The 22,391-nt window shown below is 45.4% G+C and overlaps 1 pseudogene; it reads right to left on the bottom strand.

Moving 5' to 3' along the window:
- Window positions 1–22,277: 22,277 nt before the first annotated feature.
- LOC118597569 lies at window positions 22,278–22,391 on the bottom strand (annotated as a pseudogene).

Below are 22,391 nucleotides of genomic sequence, written 5' to 3'. Positions count from 1 at the left end.
TAGCCCCCAAGACTACTTACTAATCACTGTTTAGTGACCTAACATCTTTTCCCCAAGAGCTGGGACCCTAAAGTCAGTCACCTTAGAAGCTGGGCACTGAGTTGGCCTAGTTGCTAATGGCTAAAAATGCGACATAAAAGGTCTTTCTGGCGTCCACTTTTGCTAACTTCCAGCCTTTGGAGAGTACTGGAGGGTGGGGTTAAATACTTGCAGGACCACCTTCGAAGGTGTGAGGGTGTGACTGTAAAAAAGGAAGGTAAATTGTTTGTTGTTTTTCTTTTTTGTCTTTGTAGCTTTGGTGCCCTTCCTGGAACTTACTCTATAGACCAGGCTGTCCCGGAACTCACAGAGATCCTGCCTCTGCTTCCTCTGCTAGGATTAAAGGCGTGCACCACCACCGTCCAACAGGCGAGATAAAATTAAGACTTCCCTGCCGGGCAGTTGTGACACACACCTTTAATCTCAGCTCTTAGGAAGCAGAGGCAGGTGGATCTCTGAGTTCGAGGCCAGCCTGGTCTACAGAGTGAGTTCCAGGACAGCCAGGACTGTTACACAGAGAAACCCTGGCTTGAAAAAACAAACAAACAAAAAAATTAAAGACTTCCCTTAACTCTTTAGTGGATGACCCAAAGATTTGTAGCATCTCTAATATAAGCGTTCATTCCCACCATGAAAATCCAGAGATCAGCTGGGCAGTGGTCACACATGCCTTTAATCCCAGCACTTGAGAGGCAGAGGCAGGGAGGATCTCTGTGAGTTCCAGGCCAGCCTGGTCTACAGAGTGAGTTCCAGGACAGACTTCAAAGCTACAGAGAAACTCTGTCTCAAAACAAAACAAAACCAAAAAAAAGAGTAGTTGGGCTCTCAAACCCTTGTTTACTTTCGGGGGCTGGAAAGATGCTCAGTGGTTAAGGACACTGACTGCTCTTCCAAAGGACCCAGGTTCAAATTTCAACACCTACATGGCAGCTAACAACAGTCTGTAACTCAAAGATCTGACCTGCAGCCAAAACACCAATGCACATAAAAAAAATAAATTGGTGTATAATTAAAAAAATAAAAATAAAAACATTGAGCCAGGCAATGGTGGTACATGCCCATGCCTATAAATCCCAGAATTTGGGAGGCAGAGACAGGAGGATCTCTGTGAGTTCAAGGCCAGCCTGGTGTACTGAGCAAGTTCCAAGTTCCAGTACAGACCGGGTTACACTATTTCAGAGAAAACCAAAACCAGCAAAAAAGCGGAACAACTGACCTAACTGTGTCATAGTGATAAGTTAGTACATATTTTCAGTTCATTTCCTTCTTTGTTTTGACTTGTTTGTGACAGTCTTCTGTCTGTCAAACTGGCCGTGAACTCAGTATTAAGGGAAGGATAACCTTTAAAGCTTGGTCTTCCTGACTCTACCTACCTCCTTAGTCCTGTCAGGATTACAGGTCACCACAGGTAACGTGCACACCTGGCTCCTTTTTTGAGATCTTGCTTAGCAACCTACAAGGCCTGCAGTCCTCAATCCTTCTGCCTGAGCTACCTTCCAGGCCCCACCCTCAGGCTGAGGTTATGTACGTGCACCACACCTGGCAAAAACTGGTTAAAATTTTTGGATGGAACAATAATAATTAAAATGCCCCTGGCTTCTCATTCCTGCAGCGCGCCTGCCTCCTGCCTGCTTCTCTTGATGTTAGAATCTGGCCCCTTTCGGTCCTCTTCCTTTGTCACAATCGGTGCAGGCATTGTGCCAAAGGCATGCTTCTTCTTGCCATCTACCTCAGGGTTCGGTGGATTGAGGAGAGAAGCAGAAGGGGAAAGCCTGTGTGTGTCATGGTGCCTTTCCAGCTGTCTCTTGGTGCTTCCCTTCACAAATGTGGCCAACCTGCAGAAGGAAAAGACGTCAAAAGTAATGAGTCTTCCCTGGGACAGACTTCAGACCAAAGCTGAGGAGGAAGTAGCAGGCCAGAGAATTTCTGATTTCCTCATCTTCTGTTGTTTGTTTGTTTGTTTGTTTGAACAGGGCCTCCGAAGGGACTCTGCCAGATCAAGGGTGGCAAACATGGCTCTGGCAGGCCTTCTCCTCATTCCCTTAGCCTTGCTAAAAATCATTAGATCACCTCCCTAAAGCTAGCCACCAAGGTCTACTCCCTCATTTGGCCACTTCCTCCTCCTGACTGACTATCAATGGACTGAAGTCCAGCAATCAAAAACCCCTGTTGGCTTACCTAATTAACACGTGTAATTAAAATTGAACCTAACACAGGTTTCCCCATGTACCTTTATAACTGCCATTTGCCTATGTGTCTGTCTCCCCTCTATCCAGAGGACAAATATCCCTGCCCCTCCCTCAGTCCCTTCCCCTTCCCACTGTCCTCTGTCTCCTTTTGTCTCTTACCCCTGCCCTCTGTCCCTCTGGGACACATAAATCTCCTTTGTGCTGAGAATTTGGTCTTGAGGGTCCTGAGTGGGTATTTTTCCTTTCAGCCTGCTGTTGCCCAAACTAGCTTCAAGCTAAGGTGGTGCTTGAAGATATGAGCTAAGGGGGGTCTTGAACTCCTTCTATTCCTCCTGGTTCCAGGGGCTTGCCTTATAGGCCTGTGCCAAAGACCCTGTCTTCCAACCCAGGTTATTGTGTGCACAGCTACCTCAGACCAAAGCCACTCTCTCCACTTGCTTTTTATTCTCGGTTTTGTTCACTTTATGTTTCTGAAATAGGCTCTAATCTTTAACTCTTTGGCCCAAGCTGGCCTGTAACATACATGTACATCAATGTGTAAATGAAAAAAATTCAATAAAAGAAGCTCTTTTTTGGGGGGGAGGGAGCTGAGGACTGAACCCAGGGCCTTGTGCTTCCTAGGTAAGTGCTCTTACCCTCCTCCTGTCCCCCCCCCCTTTTTTGAGCATTGGTGTTTTGCCTGCTTATATATCTGAGTTAGGTGTGCTGAATCCCCTGAAACTGTAGTTACAGACCATTGTGAGCTGCCATGTGGGTCCTGGGAAGTGAATCTGGGCTCGCTGGAAGACTAGCCATTGCTCTTAACCACTGAGTCATCTATCTCTCCAGCACCCCAAAAAAAGCTCTTAAGGCAGCATGGTGGTACTCATCTTTAATCCCAGCGCTCAAGAGGTAGAGGCAGGAGCATCTTGGCCCATCCTGTATAAAAGATGAGTTACAGTATTGGTGGATATTGGTGGATATTATTGGTGGGTGTCTGGAGGTGGTAGGAGAGAGGAGGTGGAGGATAGTGTGATCTAGATAAATTATATACATGTATGGAATCGTCAGATAAAAGGTAAGCTTAGCTTTCTTGCCTCCACTCATTCATCTCTGTAGGAATCCAATCCAAGGTTGAGGAGCTTGTCTTAGTGTGATTTTTTTTTTTTAAATTTGTTTGTTGTTTTAGTAATCGTTTGTATTGGTTACTATTTCTGTTGCTGTGAAACAACATGACTAAAGACAACTTGAGAAAGGTTTATTTTGGCTTATGGACTCAGAGGGATATGAGGAGTCTTTGATGGCAACCAGGCAGGCTGGGAGCTCCTATCCTTTCATGAAATCAAAAAGCAGAGAGAAAGCAAACTGTAAATAAGGTGAGGCTATAAACTCACCAAGCCCCACCCCACCCCCATATGGTAATGTACTTTCTCAAACAAAGCCACACCTCCTAAGCCTCCCCAAACAGTGCCACCAACTGAGGACCAAGAGTTCAAACACATTAACCAATAGGGGACAATTCTCTTTTAAACCACCACATGGGGGCTGGAGAGATGGTTCAGCAGTTAGAAGCACTGAGGACTCAGATTCAATTTGCAGCACATACAAGGTGGTTCACAACTCTCTATATCTCCAGTCCTGGGGGATCTAACACCCTCTTTTGACCTCTGTGGGCACTGCTTGTGAATGATGCATAGAAGAAATATACGCAGGCAAAACAACCATACATGTAAAATAAATAATAAATAGAAACTAGAAACACCACATAGTTTTTGTTTGTTTTGTTTTAAAGTTTTATTTTATTTAATTAATATAGTTTTTTTAATGTGTATTGGTGTTTTGCCTGCATGTCTGTGTGTGTGCCAGATCCCCTGGAATTGGAGTTACAGATAGTTGTGAGCCACCATGTAGGTGCCGGGAACTGAACTCAAGACCTCTGGAAGAGCAGCCAGTGCTCTTAACCTCTGAGCCATCTCTCCAGCCCCCCACCCCATAGTTTTTTTGTTTAGTGAGGAGAGTGACTACTTCAAACTGTGCCACTAATGGAAAAAAGATCCTTTCCAAGAGAGTGCTTTTTTGTTTGTTTGTTTTGTTTTACAGACATATCATAACCATCTGTGGTGGTAGGAATAAGAAATGGCCCCTATGGGTTTAAGTCCCCAGTTGGTGGGGCTGTGTGGGAAGATTGTGGAACCTTTAGAAGGTACCGTTTTATTCAGCAACAGAAAAGTAACTTATCCTGCATCCTTTAGAAATCTCTGCTGCTAAGCTAGAATGGCATTTCAAATAATGGCTCTCAATTAATTTGTAACAATTTGTAACCTTGATCGTTATGGACATAGGACATAATGTAAAATATCTTTTTTTTTGTTTTTTGGTTTTTCCAGACAGGGTTTCTCTGTGTAGCTTTGTGCCTTTCCTGGAACTCGCTTTGGAGACCAGGCTGGCCTCGAACTCACAGAGATCTGCCGGCCTCTGCCTCCCCAGTACTGGGATTACAGGCGTGCACCACCACTGCCCGACTGTAAAATATCTTTTACTTGCTTTATGATATATAGTGGTGACTGTGGTATGGCTTATCAGAGATGTTTATAATGATGTTATTATAGAATGTTTGCTTTCTAGATGATACATATAATTTTAAAAGTGATGCTAGATAAGAAGCCAGGCAGTACTGGCACTATCTTTTAATTCCAGCATTTGGGAGGCAAAGGCAGGCAGATCTGAGTGAAGGGTCTTTCTTTGGACTGCCAGCTTCCAAATAATGACACTGAGACTTTTTTTCTTTTTTTAAGATTTATTTATTATGTATACAGCATGTATCCCTGCAGGCCAGAAGAGGGCACCGGATCTCATTACAGATGGTTGTGAGCCACCATGTGTTTGCTGGGAATTGAACTCAGGACCTCTGAAAGAGCAGTCAGTGCTCTTAACCACTGAGCCATCTCTCCAGCCTGACACTGAGACTTTTTATTAATTATGAAAACTTAGTCTTAGCTTAATTAGCTCTTAAAACTTAGATTAACTTTTTAAAAAAAACTTTATTTATTATGTATACAGTATCCTGCCTGCATGTATGTCTGCAGGCCAGAAGAGGGCACCAGATCTCATTACAGATGGCTGTGAGCCACCATGTGGTTGCTGGGAATTGAACTCAGGACCTCTGGAAGAACAGCCACTGCTCTTAACCTCTGAGCCATCTCTCCACTCAAATTAACCTTTTTATATTCATCTATGTTTTGCTACATGGCTCGTTCATTACCTCTCCTCATTACTGTATGCCTGACAACCTCTGAGTCTGGCTAGCAAAGTTTCCATGCTTTTGGATTCTCTCCCAGAATTCCTATCTTTCCCTGGAAGTCCTGCCTATTCTCTTCTGCCTTGCTATTAGCCATTCAGCTCTTTATTAAACCAATCAGAAAGTTCCTTAGGCAGGTGAGGAAGGTCAGAGATATATATTCACACATTGTACAAAAAGATTATTCCAGGCTGGAGAGATGGCTCAGAGGTTAAGAGCACTGACTGCTCTCCCAGAGGTCCTGAGTTCAATTCCCAGCAACCACATGGTGGCTCACAACCATCTGTAATGTGATCTGGCACCCTCTTCTGCATACATAATAAATGAATAAATCTTAAAAAAAAAAAAAAAAAAAAAAAAGATTATTCCAACAGATCTCTGTGAGTTAAAGACCAGGCTGGTTTGCAGAGAGAGTTTCAGGACAGCCAGAGCTACATAGAGAAACCCTGCCCCGTTTTAAAAGAAAAAAATAGGGTTGGGGATTTAGCTCAGTGGTAGAGCGCTTGCCTAGCAAGCCCAAGGCCTGGGTTCGATCCTCAGCTCATAAACAAACAAACAAACAAACAAACAAACAAATAAATGGGCATATTTTATTTTGTTCTATTCAGACAGGGTTTCACATAGCCCAGGCTGGACTCAAAGTTGATATGTAGTCAAGGATGATCTTGAACTTCCGGTCTTCCTGATTCTGTCTCTTTAGTGCTCACTAAGATTACAGAAGGCACCACTACGTCTGATTTGGAAGATTTATTTTTGTCACCTTTGTGGAAGTGCCTACTGAGGCCACAGGAGGCTTGAGTCTCCTGGAGCTGGTGTTACAGGTGGTTATGAGCAGGGCCATTTCTCCATCCTCACCTACATTTTTATTTCATTTATTTGTTTTGTTTTGTCTCTTCCTCTCTTTTTTAAAGAGATTTATTTATTATGTATACAGTGTTCTGTCTGCATGTGTCCCTGCAGGCAAGAAGAGGACACCAGATCTCATTAGAGGTGGTTGTGAGCCACCATGTGTTTGGTGGGAATTGAACTCAGGACCTCTAGAAGAGCAGTCAGTGGTCTTAACCACTGTGCCATCTCTCCACTTAAGGCACACAGCTCATTCTTTTTGGAGCTGAGGACTGAACCCAGGGCCTTGTGCTTGCCGGGCAAGAGCTCTACCACTGAGCTAAATTCCCAACCCACACTGCTCGTTCTTAAGGGACAGGGTTTGATTCCCAGCACACCACACACATGAGTGCTCACAATTGTCTGTAACTCTGGTTCCAGGGAATCTGAAACTTTCTTGTGGCCTGCATGGGTACCAGCCATGCAAGCAGGCAAAACACCCATGCACATAAAATAAAAATAAGAATTTATTCATATAGTTTCAAATATATGATTTTGAAATGTAGTCCCTTAGAGGTAGATCACTAGTTCCCTGACGTCATAGAGTCGTCAAGAATATCCTCATTGTTTCTTGTTTGTCCTATTTTTTTAGTGATCAGAGGATTTAATTCAGGAGCGTGAAAGGAGGGAGGAAGTGAAGAGGTAAAGATCTGGCAGGGCCGATCCCCCTGGCCTCCTCCTCTTTGCTGGAAATAGTAATTAATTTTGTTTGTTTGTTTGTTTGTTTTGAGACAGGGTCTCATTGTGTTGCTTCAGATGTCCTAGAACTCACTGTCTAGACCTGGTTGACCTGGAACTCACAGAGATCTTCCTGCCTCTGCCCCCACCGTATCTGCTGCTGAGTTCTTATATCATCAGAACTCAGCTGGTTATGGCAAAGTCACTACCTGGAGGGATCACAGAGGAAGCCAAATTCCAAGGAGCTTTTGGTGTTATTTGGCTTATTATATATCAGCTATCTTCTGTTATGAAAATCATGTGTGCCTTCATAGTTTTCCCAATTGACTTTTCCCTAAGAAGGGCTGACAGTGTGGACTGACCACTCTCTGGACATACACATTCCAGCTATTTGCAGAACAGCCTCAGGAAAGGCTTCCTCTGGAATAAGATACCTCCCTTAGCCACTTTCTTTTTCTTTCTTTCTTTTTTTTTTTAAGATTTATTTATTTATTTATTATATACACAGAAGAAGGTGCCAGATCTCATTACAGATGGTTGTGAGCCACCTTGTGGGTGCTAGGAATTGAACTCAGAACCTTTGAAAGAGCAGTCGGCACTCTTAACCTCTGAGCCATCTCTCCAGCCCCTCCCTTAGCCACTTTCAAGGACTAACAGTAATATTAGTCCACATGCAAGTCTCCTGATTTAAGATAAATTCCACACGGAGACACCGCCCAGGTCAGGTAGACGTTAAGTAATAGCTTTACACAATTTAGCTTGGACCCTCCTTTCTTACAGCCTTATAGACTTTTATAGACCTTTAACTCCTTACCTAACCACTTCTAGGAATATTTAGATAACTTTCTGCGCTGACAGCTATGAACCCCAGTTCAAGCCCCCCTGTGATTATCATCATTGGCAGCATCCGGCCAGGTCCATCCCCAGATAGAGGAAAGTACCTTATCAGAGATACCTCTGTACTCTCTAAGAACAGACTTAAGCATCCAGGCTACCTGTCTGAGAAGGCCTGCCAGATATGCCAATTAAGCTTAACTTCCTCCTTCCCTAAATCTTACCTCCAGTTCCAGATCTCCCTTTAACTATCACCAGAGGCGTCTACCTGTACACAGGTTGCCTAGCAACTGAGCACACTTTCCCCCACCCTGCAGAAAAACAGCAGATAGCTCGGACACATAGAAGCCACAGGAAAAAAGAAGGCAGTTTTATTTTCTATTGACCTAGCAACTTATAGATTCTCAACATTTTCTACCAATCACGTTTAAGACTATAGTTGAGCACATATGATCCCTCTATTAGATATTACTTGAATTTAGCCTTTAGTTAATTCATTTCCCCATTGGTCACTTCCCTTTGGGGTTGCAAATGATAATTAACAGTTATTGCCTCTCTATGTGATTCTTATCACCTCTCCGTTTGACCCTGGAAGCCTGGCTTTGCACTGCCAAGGGACTACTGCTTGTAAGTGTCTATCTATCAGGACTTCCAGGGCACGAGAGGACGGAGGAAAGAAAAGGGAAGAACTAGATGGGTAAGAACTTGAGAGGAACAAACTGAGATGGGGAAGAACTAGATTGAAGGGCTAGAAGACAGTACTAGAGGAACGAGATGGGAGATGAGGAAGAGCCCAAGATGAGAGAGAAGGAGATGGGAGAGGAGTTGATATGGGAAAGAACTAGATGGATGAGAACCTAGAAGGGGCAGAACTAGATGAAGGAATTTAGGTAGAACCTAGAGGGGACAGCAGATAAATGTAAAGAGAAACTGGGCAAGAAAGGAGCTAAAAATGAGAGCAGAGTATATAAGCTTGTAGAGAGAACTGACAGAAGGGGTTGGGGATTTAGCTCAGTGGTAGAACGCTTGCCTAGCAAGCACAAGGCCCTGGGTTCGGTCCTCTGCTCAAAAAAAAAAAAAAAAAAAAAAAAAAAAAAAAGAAAGAAAGAAAAAGAGAGAGAACTGACAGAATAATAAAGTGTATGGACTAAGCAGTTTCGTGTACATAGATTCATTTCCTTTGTTCAAAGATTATCAGCTGGTTGTAGATTCTTCCCGGACCCTGGGAGGGGACTCTCGAGGGGCTGGACCCCCATAGTCCCCGATACCCATTCCCAATACTGGGATTAACAGTGTGTGCCACTGCCCAGCTATATCAATTTATTTTTGAGACAAGGCCTCATGTATCTCAGGCTGGCCTCAAACTTACTATGTATCCTAGGATGATCTGGACCTCCCAGCCTTCCTCGCTTCTATTTCCCTCTTCCCTGGATTTTAAGTGTCAGCCGCCACACCCAATCTGATTAATGTTTTCTTATGGTAATGTATTTTTTTTTTTTTAAAGCCAAGTGGAGGGGCTGGAGAGATGGCTCAGCGGTTAAGAGCACTGGCTGTTCTTCCAGAGGTCCCGAGTTCAATTCCCAGCAAACACATGGTGGCTCACAACCATCTGTAATGAGATCTGGCGCCCTCTTCTGGCCTGCAGTCATATATGCAGGCAGAACACTGTATGTATAATAAATAAATAAAATCTTAAAAAAAAAAAAGTCAAGTGGAAGTCTAATAAAGATAGCTTAATGTGACCTTAAAATTGATAGTTAAAAGAGAGAGGAGGCATTCCAAAGGAAAGACACCCCCAAGGGCATGTGTATGGGGTTCTCTATAAGAAATGTATTTTTTCTTGTTTGTCTTACTGATACATACATTTTTCAGACAGGTTCCTACCATGTAGCTCTTAGTGGCCTGGACTTTACTATGTAGGCAAAGCTGGCCTTGAATTCACAGAGATCCACCTGCCTTTATCTGTTGAGTGCTGGAATTAAAGGCGTGCGCCAGCACACTCCACTTACTTAGATTTTTTTAGAACAGAGTTTCTTGTAGCCTCAAACTGTACTTGTACCCAGGATGGCTTTGAGCTCCTGGTCCTCCTGACTCTCTGAGTGCAGAGGATTACAAGCAAGTGCCAATCCACTGGGTTTTATTAGCCCTAGGGTTGGAACCCAGGGCTCCCCACATCATCATTCTCCCAGTCCCAATGTCGTACAGTTCTGGAAAGAAACTTGAGGAGATGCTTGATAAATGCCTGTGGATATGTGGGAAGAATCCAGACCAGACTGGCCTCAAATCAGTCTTGTCCTTGTCCCTGTTGATAGTGAAGTGGGGGGTGTTTGCCTTTGTTCTCTGAAGTTATCTGCTTTATTCCTTCCTGTGTGTGGCCCCTACTCTCTGCACAGGACCTCTCTGTATGTAGCCCTGGCTGTCCTGGAACTAGCTATGTCGACAAACCTGGACTCAACTTCTTCCTCAAATCTCTGTGCAGTGCTTCTGTACTCCGGTAAGGTTTTAAGACTGAGCTGGGTGATGACATGTATGTGGTTGTGCCAGGAAGTGAACCCAGTGCCTTATGCATGATAGGTAAGCATTGCTCTCTACCACTGAGCTGCAGCCCGCTGATCATCATTGGAGGACATGCCCTCCTCTCTCTCTCTCTCTCTCTCTCTCTCTCTCTCTCTCTCTCTCTCTCTCTCTTCCTTCTCCTCGAGACAGGGTTTCTCTGTGTAGTTTTGGTTCCTGTCCTGGATCTCACTCTGTAGACCACGCTGGTCTCGAACTCACTGAGATCCGCCTGGCTCTGCCTCCCGAGTGCTGGGACTAAAGGCGTGCCCCACTGCCGCCCGGTTGAAATGCCCTCATCTTATGGACAAAGAGTCGGAGAGAGTAAAGTAACTGCGGTTATCTGACTCCCAAGGTATTGTGCTTACTCATTATTCAGACTGCCTACCTGTCCTCATCCAAGTATAGTTGTTTACCAGGCTGTCTTCCACTAGTTTACACACTTTTCCTCCCACATTTCTAGGGTACTCCTGGCACACAACAAGGGCTTCAAGAAATGTCTTTTAAAGAAAGAGAAGCAGGTGGGGTAGGAAATAGACGGAAACTTTGGATTCTGGCCTAGGGAACAAGATACCTTTGGACCTGTGTCAAGTGCGTCTCTCACCAAGACTGTGAGAAGGGCTAGACCCATTACTATAGTTTTCCCCCACCCCAGCCTTTGCCTCCGTACTCACAGCTCTGCTATTGTCGGCTATGGAAAAGTGGCAATGTGCTGGAGCAGGATCGGGGGTTCCAAGCGCTACAGGTGGGGCTTCCGAGCAGCTCGCTGCTGCCACCTGCTGGTGCGGAACAACCTGGCTGATGCTTTTCTCACCTGGGCTCTAGATAGCAAGATCGCTTCTGGAAAAAGTGAAATCCCTTATCATCCTCACTCACAGAGTACTGTGACATTTCTGACGTTCTAACACACTGAGCTTATCTGGGTCAAGTGAAGGGTTTTGTTTTTGTTTTTTTGTTTTTTTTTGACTGAGGATCGAACCCAGGGCCTTGTGTTTGTTAGGCAAGCACTCTACCACTGAGCTAAATCCCCAACTTTTTTTTTTTTAGCATTTATTTGTGTATTGTGTGTGTATACTTGCTTTTGCCACCGTGTCTGATGATCCGAGTTAGATCTTAGGAGGAAGGAGAGAGCAGACTTTGAACCCTGAGTTCCACATGTGCATCTTGGTATAAACACACATACACTAAACTAATAAAATGTAATTTTTTTTTTTTCCTAAAAAGAAGCATCAAAACTGACAAAGCAGGGCGGTGGTGTCGCAGGCCTTCAGTCCGGTGCTCAGAAGGCAGAGGCAGGCGGATCTCTGTGAGTTCGAGGCCAGCCTGGGCTACAGAGCGAGATACAGGACAGCCAGTACTGTTACACAGAAACCCTGTCTCAAAAAACAAAAACAAAACAAAACAAAACAAAAAACAAGAATATTCATAATATAAGCCTACAATCCCTATTTCATCAATGAGTTACTGTATTATATGAATTGGTCTTGCCTAGGATTCTACAGTTAAATAACCAAAAGTAATAACCTATCTGGCCCTCACACTTTTTTTTTTTTTTTGAGCTGAGGATCGCCAGGGCCTTGTGCTTGCTAGGCAAGTGCTCTACCACTGAGCTAAATCCCCAACCCTTTTTTTGTTTTTTTGAGACAGGGTTTCTCTGTGTAGCTTTGCGCCTTTCCTGGAACTTACTCTGTAGCCCAGGCTGGCCTCGAACTCACAGCGATCTGCCTGCCTCTGCCTCCCGAGTGCTGGGGTTAAAGGCATGTGCCACCACCGCCCAGCCACACTTTTTGTTTGTTTGTTTGTTTTGGTTTTTCAGGACAGGGTTTCTCTGTAGCTTTGGAGCCTGTCCTGGACTAGCTCTGTAGACCAGGCTGGCCTCGAACTTACAGAGATCCACCTGCCTCTGCCTCCCAAATGCTAGGATTACAGGCATGCACCACCACTGCCGGCACTTTTTTTTTTTTTTTAAGAGTCTCACTCTGTAGTCTAGCTTAGCCTTGAACTTGTGGCAATTTTTCTGCCTTAGTCTCACAAGTGCTGGGATTGCAGATATGTGCCACCCAGCCCTACGTCTTGTTTTTAGTTTGGGTTTTGTCTTGTTTTTGACATAGGGTCTCACAATGTAGACTTCACTGGCCTGGAACTCAAACTCATAGAGGTTGCCCTGCCTTTGCCTCTACAGTGTTGGGATTAAAGGCATGTACTCCCAAGCCTGGCTTCTTGTTTTTGAGTTTGAGATAGGATTATTTCATTGTATATCTCAGACTGGCCTCTTTGCCTCAGCCTCAGCCTCATGAGTATTGGAATTACAGGCATATGCCACAATACAATGATTTTTTTTTTTTTTTTTAATCTTACCTGAAAGGAAGAGCTGGCTAGCTTGTTGTCAGGGTGCCTGGCTACATTGTCATAGTTTTGCTGAGTCTGTCATACCTGTGTCTGTGAGCTTACCTTTGACACCCATGGTCTCCTTCCATTTCTTCTTCTATTTTATATTTGTTTATTTATTTAATTTTGGTCTTTAAAAAAATAATTGATTTATTTTTATTTAATGTGCATTGGTGTTTTGCCTGTGTGTATCTCTATGTGAGGGTCCCCTGGAACTGGAGTTACAGACAGTTGTGAGCTGCCATGTGGTTGCTGGGAACTGAATGGTCCATCTGGACCATTTCTCCAGCCCCTAATTTTGGTTTTTCAAGACAAGGTTTCTCTGTGTAGTCCTGTCTTTCCTCGGACTCAGAGAACTCAGAGATCACCTGCCTCTGCCTCCTGAGCACTGGAATTAAAGGTGCGCAGCCATGCTCAACTTTGACTTTCTTTTTTAGGCCTGCCTTGAACTCAGTATAGCCTTGGATGAGGCTGGATTCCTGATCCTGCAGCCTTCATCTTCTGAGTGCTGAGATTATAGGCCTGTGACACCAGGATGTCTTCATAACATTTTTTTCTTTGCAAATCAGAATGTATCCCCAGCTCCAAGAAAATGACTTCAACTCTAAGAAAGATCTCAAAGCTACAATCTCTATTATTTTTCAATTTTGTTTTTAAAGGCTTTTATGAAGAATAGCTACCTTGAATTTAATTAAATATCTTTGCAATATCTATTGAGTATTCTTGTTCAACATACTAATGAACCCAACATAAACCAAAACAAAATAGTGCAATGAGTATTTTGGGCAGCTCAATTAGTTTCAGTTTTTCTTTCCCCTATCCTTTCATAGTGACATATTCTGGAACTTTCCAGTTTCACATGCTTCCTCTGAACCAATAAGATGATCAAAGAAGCAGAAGACTATGTGTTGTGGAATATTACTTTAACTAGGTAAGGATGTGTTACATTTGTTTCTGCTGTGGCAGACTATTACTTTAACTGTGGAAAAGTGTGTTACTTTGGTTTACACTGTATTTGTTTAAGGATGTAAGGATGTGATGTGTCACATCTGTTTCATCTTGCCTCCCTGAGGTATCTGATTGGTCTAATAAAAAGCTGAATGGCCAATGGGTAGGCAGGAGAGGGACAGGTGGGGCTGCTAGGCACAGAGAATAAGTAGGAGGCAAAGCTGGGCTCAAAAAAGAGGGAAGGAGGGCGGGGCATTAGTGGCGCACGCCTTTAACCCCAGCACTAGGGAGGCAGAGGCAGGCGGATCTCTGTGAGTTCAAGGCCAGCCTGGGCTACCAAGTGAGTTCCAGGACAGGTGCAAAGCTAAACCAGCCAGCTGCCAGCCAGCTGCAGACACTATAAACTGTGGAAGTAAGAAGGAAAGAAAAGTAAAAAGCCCCGAGGCAGAAGGCAGGTAAAGAGAAACAGGTTAATTTAAGCTACAAGAGCTAGTCAGAAACAAGCCTAAGCAAAGGCCAAGCATTCAAAACTGATAATGCCTCACTGTGTAATGATTTGGGTTGATGGACCAAAACAAAAAGCCTGGTACACCTCTGTATCTCCAGCCTCAGCTTTTCTGAATCTGTCCAGCTGTTGGAGCCCACTGTTTTCCCAGTGGCTGTACCCAGCAAGACTGCATAGGAGGCTGATTGGACCACGGGCCTGGGTGCCAGGTGTTTGGAAGGGTCTACACTTGACTGTAACTAGCAAGGGGGAGGTCTTTTGTTCCACACCTTGGCATTGTTATAAATAGACCTTTGGAATAAAGTTCTGGGCCGGTGGATAAGGACCCAGGCCCACTCGAGTCTATCCTGTGTTTTCTGTTTCTCTCCTCTCTCTACTTCTAACTAAGTCTCTTATCCCTCATTCCTCAAGAGTCCCTAGGGTAAATAAATGTGGGGGCTGGTCCCCCACATTCAGCCATAGCTAACCTGCATTCTCCCTGTAAGAGACAAACAGATGAAAGGCATGGTGGAATACCTTTGTGATCCCAGCACCTGATGGAGGCTGGAGGATAGAAATTCACTGTCATCCTTAGCTGTATAGTCATATATACAGGAGGCTCTGTATCAAAACAAAACAGTTCCCCCATCAAAACAACAACAAAACAAAACAAAACAACCAAAAAACAGCCAGATGTCATGTAGTGATCTATGCTTTTAATCCCAGAACTTGGAAGGCAGAGGCATGTGAATCTCTGAGTTTGAAGCCAGCCTGTCCTACATAGTGAGACCTAGGACAGCCAGAGCTAACTAAGAGAGACACTTTGCCAAATAAACAACAAACAGCTGGATGTCACATGGTGGTTCATGCCTTTTCTCTTTTTATAATTTTTATTTGTTTATTTGTTTATTTATTTATCTATTTATTTATTTTTGAGACAGGGTTTCTCTGTGTAGCCCTGGCTGTCCTGGAACTCATTCTGTAGACCAGGCCATAGACTTTGAACTGATGGAGATCTGCCAGCCTCTACCTCCCCAGTGCTGGGATTAAAGGTGTGTACCACCACTGTCAGGCAATTTATTTTTATTTTATGTACATTGATGTTTTGCTTGCATGTATGTCTGTGTGAGGTTGTTAGCTCTCCTGGAACTGGAGTTACAGACAGTTGTAAGTTGCCTTGTGGGTGCTGGGAATTGACCCCTGCCTGGTCTTCTGGAAGAGCAGCCAGTGCTCTTAACCAGTGAGCCCTCTCTCCAGCCCCAGGTGACTCATGCCTTTAATATCAGCACTTAGGAGGTAGAGGCAGGCTGATTTCTGAGAGGATAAGACCAGCCAGGGCTACACAGTGAAATCTTATAAATAAATATCAGAGGAGCCCCAGGGAGAAAGGAGGAGTGGCCTGTCACCAGGGAGGTTTCTTGATTTCCTGTCTGTCCTTGAAAGTCAGGCCCTAGAATGGCTGCAGCTGCTCATTTTTGTTCTCTCTTTGACTCTGGCTGTGATAAGTAAACCTCGAGAATACCTTGCATTTCTATAAGAATGGAAACAACTAGAATGTGCTCTGAGAGAAACGTGTCAGCAACTTCCCAGGACCCAGGAGAGATGGATCAGACCTAATGGCCATCCAGAAGAGGAATAGGGTACTAGCTACGGTGCAGTAGGCACGTTCAGTGTCTCAATCTGTCCCCTTTGTGATCTAATAACTTCCTACAGCACTGTCCCAGTATTTTTGGATTCCTAAGGTCTCCTTTTGAGACAAGGAAGGCCCAAGGAGTGGTTAGAAGGGTGTGGGGTAGGGTGGAGATAGTGTGTGGTGATATCTATGGGTGTGTTGGCTCTCTAAGACTCAGTCCTGTGGTTCCTGTGTCGCCATGAATGCCCATGGGTGTATGACTGTGGCATGTGGTGTGTGCCTAAGTCAGTGTGTGTGTGTCAGGGCAGGGGCTCACTGTGCAAATGTGTTGGGAGGGGGTGATGGTGAGAGCCTGACTCCTTTGCCTCCACCCCCATCCCTGCTCCCATCTGGCCTTGATCAGCGGGTCCCTGGGGAGGGAGCCGCGGTTTCGGATACAGGAAAATGTTCCAGGAAGCGGCCACTGTGCTGAACCCTGCTCGGGCTCCCCCAGCGGAAATTGTTCCAGGAGGGAGGAGGGGAGGGAGTGTTGATATAGGATTAAGGATGGAGGAGGGTGGCTCTTGGCTCCCCTCTGGATAGGATAAAACTGGGTAAGTTGATGAGAGGCTCGGGTCAGCCAGGATACTGGATGCTACTGCCTCAATCATTTAATGCAGAACTGGGAACGAAGGAAAAAGGGTCCCCTTCCCTATTTATTCCCTCGAGATCCTTTTTATAGCTCCATTATCATGAACACATTCTGAGGACCGGGATACCAGGGTCTTGCCTGAAAATGACTTGGCTTGGAAAGGGGCAAAAGAGTCAGCCCCTCTCCTCACCACACTGAAAGGGGCTTTGAAGCTCGTGTCCAGGACTGGGAGGGATGCCTAATTGGGATAATGGAGGTTAATGGGGCGCCTGGAGGGGGTGGCCACGCTCTTAGATCAAAGAGGCCAGCTCTCCCAGACCAGCACAGCTGGAGGTCACAGCTGGAGGGGGAGGGGCTTGGAGCCAGCCAGCAGGGGGTGCTCTGGCCTCGGAATGCTCCTCCTCTGTGTCTCCTTGGATCTACTTTTGCCGAGAGCGCTTCGGAGGAAAGTAGGTTCTGAGTCCTCTTTTGTGGGTGCTGGGGAAGAAGGAGAGGCCGGCAGGCAGCCTCGGGGCACCAGGATGTCAACACCGTCAGGTTGTTGTTGCAGGGTCCCAAGGCAGTAGCTCTAGGTCCAGTTTGGACAAAGCCAAGGCTGGAAGGCTGGACTCCTGGGTTTCTAACGGAGGCTGAGAAATACCCTGCTGGGCATCTGGAGATGCTGGCTAGGACAGAGGGAAAGGGGCACCGGCACTCCCCCCACCGCCCCCCTCCCCGGGTTGGCGCTCCCTCTCGGGCTCTAATCGGCGCGGCGGCCGCAGCGGGCAGAGTCAGCGCCGCCAGTCTCCGGGACGCGACTCCCAGCAATTGTGGTCGGGACCGCAGATATGCAGCGGCCTCCTGCCCGGGCGCCTGGCCCGGCCTGCCCCGCCCGCGCCCCGCCCCCAGTCGTCCCGCCCCTCGCCAGCCAGCGGAACCGGGACACTGAGGCATGCAAGAGGTCCCTGGTGGCCGGCGTAAGCGCTGGGAGATGCCCCAATCCGGATTTCACTGCTTTGTCCCTCTGGCTGCATCTGTTTCTCCAACAGCCTTAGTTGGAGGCTGAGACTCACTCTTACTCTTTCATTGTATGTACACCTTGCTTGCTTAGAGCTTCCACATGGAAAGAGTCGAACAGTGTGCTTTGCAATCCAGAGGGCTGGAGGCGGGAGGAGGAAAGAGGGGGATCTGGGATTGGTGTGTAAAATGAACGAAAAAATGTTCTTAGTAAAAAAAGAAAAAGAGAGAAAGAAAGAAAAACCCAGAGGGATAACCTGCCGAGGCTGCGGGAGGTGGGAGTGGAGGCAGACTCCTAGGGACTCATTAACAACAGCAGTTGGGAAAGTTTCTAGGCAGAGGAGAAAAGGGGGAACAGGAGAAGCAGGCGTCAAAGGCTAGGGAAATAGTTCTTTAGAGGGGCTTCCAGCAGAGTGCTGTCCTGCTGCCCTCAGAGACGGCGCTGACCGGGGCCCCACTCTGTTGACCACAGCTGCTGGCTGTCCAGGGCCATTCTCAGAACTGAACTTTAAAACCTGCTCATCCTCCTCACCACCTAGGCTGGTTCTCCTTTCCACATCACCTCCCGGTACACTTGGCCGCACCCGTTCTTTTTCCTTAGAGCACATCTCACCTCTGGCTTGGTCTGATGACACATCTCCATTTCCTCATCTCCAGTTTTGCCCTCCATCAGCCTATGACAACACTAACAGGTATCATCTATGAAGCCAATACTAAGTGGCAGACACTGTTTATGGTTACATGAGCTAGGGTGTAGTCTAGTTAAAGGTGTAGTTCAGTAATAGAGTGCTTGCCTAGTTTGTGCAGGACCCTGGGGTTGAGCTCTAGCACCTGGTAGGTGGGTCACACATTTCCAATTTATGTGGATTTTTAACAATTATTTTTATAGGGGTGTGCTTTGTGCCACAGTGCATGTGTGGAGGTCAGAGGATAACTTTCAGGAGTCAGTGAGTCAAAGGGCAGGAACTCTGGCTTGATGGCAGGTACCTTGACCCCGAGACCTATTCCTTTCTTTCTTTCTTTCTTTCTTTTTTTTTTTTCATTGGTTTATTTATTTATAATGATCAGATACATGTTCCGCCCTGTGGGTTCGGGGGGTTGAACTCAAGTTGATGACAAGTGCCTTTATCCACTAAGCTATCTTCCTGGACCCAGATACCATGCATTTTAAAACATCTATGTTCAGTGGCTATCCAAGTCTGCTTCCAGAAAGCAGTTGCTAAAGACTTAGTGAACAAAAGCTGGCATGGTTTATTATTCTAGCATTCCTCCAAACTGTTCATTAACAAAGATATGGCCATTTAGACAACTACACATCACAATTGCTAACCTATTTTGTCTAGATCCAAGTTTCTCAGTTTTGGACACTTCTGACTTTTGTGCTGGGTATGAGACCTATTTCTGATTGTTGTAACAACCCTGGGAGTTTAGTGTCTTGTTTCCACTTTTACAGAAGAGGCATCTTTAGCATCATAGGTTAAGCAGTTGGCCCAAGCTTGCGCCAGACTAAATGGCTGATTGACCCTTGTTTCGGTCTCATCTCGGCAGCCAGGGCCTTCTTTCTAATGAACAAACATTTCTATACATTGTCCTTGACATCAAATTCAGGTACCTTGCAGGAATCATGAGACATTTCCCACCATCTGCTTCCTCCACCCCGGCCTTTCTCTCTCATGTACTGGGGTGGGACCCAGGGGATTTGCCTTTGTGAGACATTACCACTGCTGCATACAGCCCAGCATCCATTCTGTGTGTGTGTGTGTGTGTGTGTGTGTGTGTGTGTGTGTGTGTGTGTGAGAGAGAGAGAGAGAGAGAGAGAGAGAGAGAGAGATTCACTAAACTGTCTCAGGCTTACACTGGAGCCTAGGTGATCCTCCTGCCACAGCCTCTGGAGTAGCTGGGAATACAGGCTTATGCCACCAGACCTGGCTCCATGCTGCAGTATCACAAGGGAGTTCAGTCCTCTTACCCTGGGACACTACACATTTTGTGGATGTTGTTTGTTTGTAGGGGGGATAAAAATCTCAGGATGCAGCCCTGCCTGGCCTGGAATTAAAAGCCATTCTCTTGCGTCTGCCTCCCATCCCAAGTGTTGGGATTACCAGTGTGTCCCACCGTGCCCAGCCAGACTAGTCCTTATTTTTTATTGACCCTTCCTTCCTCCCTCACTTCATCACGTCCTTCCCTTTCTTTCCTTTGGTAGAATTTTCCCACACAGCTCAGGCTAGCTTTACCTAGCTCAGGCTAGCTTTAAATCATGGTACTTCAGCCTCCTAAGTGCTAGGATTATAGACAGATATGAGCCACCATATTCAGCTTTTTTTGGGTTTCTTTATATGGTCATCTTTTCTTCTAGAAACCTTTCTTGATTCCTTCAATACTGATTTAGACTAACCCTGTCTCCTATAACATCCAGTACTCACTCTAATTAAAATGATTCCTTTTCTTTTGTGAGTTGCTACTAGTTTGTGAAGCAAAGAGCCTGGAACAGCCATGTTTATGGTTTCAGGCTTGTCCCTAGCTCTGTGTCCCTGCACAATGTGCTTTTTTGAACATTTGTTTAATGACTCAATGCTCTGTAGACTCACTCCACATCTCATATATCTCTGCTCCCAACTATTAGAGCAGGGTTATGCTTGTTCAGCATGCAGGGGATCCTGGGTTGAACCCCTCACCATACCACAGATAAAAAAGAAGCAGAGAAAGAGGAAGGTAAAAACTGGGATGTAGTTCAGTTGATGGAGTGCTTACTTGGCATGCCTGAAGCTCTGGGTATAGTCCCTAACAGTGCACAGACTGGACATCATGATACACATTTGGAATCCTAGCACTTTGAAGGAGCATCTGGAGCTCAAGGTCAAGAAACCCAGCACACGCCTTTAATCCCAGCACTTGGAGGCAGAGGCAGGCAGATCTTTGTGTGTTCAAGGCCAGCCTGGGCTACAGAGTGAGATCCAGGAAAGGCGGAAAGCTACATAGAAAAACCCTGTCTCAAAAAACCAAAAAGAAAAAAGGAAAAAAGAAACCCAGTCTGGCATGAAACTCAGAATACTGACTAGTCCAGGCTGACCTTAATTTAAAATGATCTGGGGTTGGGGATTTAGCTCAGTAGTAGAGCACTTGCCTAGCAAGCACAAGGCCCTGGGTTCAATCCTCAGCTCAAAACAAAAAAAAACAAAATAAAATGATCTTAAATTATCTTGGCCTCAGTCTCCAGAGTGCTTGGTTTGTATTCAGAATTTAATTTCTTGAGATTTACTTTTTTTTTAAAGATTTATTTATTTATTATGTATACAGTGTTCTGCCTGCATGTACATCTGCACACCAGAAGAGGGCACCAGATCTCATTACAGATGGCTGTGAGCCACCATGTGGTTGCTGGGAATTGAACTCAGGATCTCTGAAAGAGCAGTCAGTGTTCTTAACCTCTGAACCATCTCTCCAGCCCCGAGATTTACTTATTTTTGATGTATGGGTGTTTTGCCTGCATGTACTGCATGTATGTCTGTGTGCCATGTGCATTCAGTACCTGTAGAGGCCAAAAGGCCAGATCTACTTGGAATTGCAGATGTTTGTGAGCTGCCAAGTGGGTGCTAAGAATCAAACTTGGGTCCTTCAGAAGAGCTGCCAGTGCTCCTAATTGCTAAGCCATCTCTACAGCCCTGTATTCAGGATTTTGAAGGATCATTTTTGGGGTTGTTTAGTCCTATTCCTAGGGATAGAAGATATGGTCCTTACTATTAAAAGTGTCATTTCTTAGATGGGTGTGGTGGCACACTTCTTTAATCTCAACACTCAGGAGGAAGAGACAGGTGGATCTCTGTGAGTTCAAGTCCAGTCTGGTCTACAGAGTGAGTTCCCAGACAGCCAGACCTATGCAGAGACCCTGTCTCAAAAAATAAACCGAAACAAAAATGTAGGAATATGTGTTTTTATTTATTGTTTGTATGTGTGTGGATGCAAGAATGTCATAACACCTGTGGATACCAAAGGACAATTTTCAGGAATCTTTTTCTTCTACTACGTGGGTCTTGGGATCGGGTTTAGGTCGGTGGGTTTGGCAAGAACTGCTTTAGCTTGCTGAGCTAAAGCAACCCTTTCAAAATAAAGATTTATTTTATTTTTAACTGTGGGTATGTGTAGTGGGTAGCCATCCCAGCATTGGCCTGGAAGTTCCAACCCCCATTGAGGCTTCGGTAGTGGTCATGCCCACAAGGTGGGGCTGAGGGAGGAAGCTGAAGACCCAGGATTGAGAGGAGAGGTCTCTCTTGGTTCTGGGACCCTGGACACGGGAGGTAGACCGAACAGAGTTCTCCAGAGAACACCGCCGGACTGCGCCATACCTTTCCCAGACCCTACAACCTATCCCTTCATTTGTAAGTTACCCCACAAAATAAACCTCCCTTTTAGAGTTTTCTCAAACTACCTGACATGGGAACTCAGGTCCTTTGAAAAAGCGGTGCATGTTCTTTTAATCACTGAGACATCTCTCCAGCCCTAAAGATGCTAATATATTTCATGTAAGATTCCAGGGCATACTTTTCTCTAAAAATAAAAATATGGGGGCTGGAGAGATGGCTCAGCAGTTAAGAGCACTGGCTGTTTTTCCAGAGGACCTGGGTTCAATTCCCAGCATCCACATGGCAGCTCACAACTGTCTGTAACTCCAGTTCCAGGGGTCTGAGAGACACATGCAGCCGGGACACCAATGCACATAAATAAAAATAAAACACTTAAAAAATAAAAATATGGAACACTTCATGAATTTGTGTGTCATCCTTGCACAGGGGCCATGTAGATCTCTGAGTTGTTCCAATTTTTCTTTATTTCTTTTTTTTTTCTCCAGAGCTGAAGAC

This window comes from Onychomys torridus, chromosome 16, assembly GCF_903995425.1.
Source record: "Onychomys torridus chromosome 16, mOncTor1.1, whole genome shotgun sequence".
NCBI classification, from domain to species: domain Eukaryota; kingdom Metazoa; phylum Chordata; class Mammalia; order Rodentia; family Cricetidae; genus Onychomys; species Onychomys torridus.
This window is presented reverse-complemented; position numbering and strand designations above follow the sequence as displayed.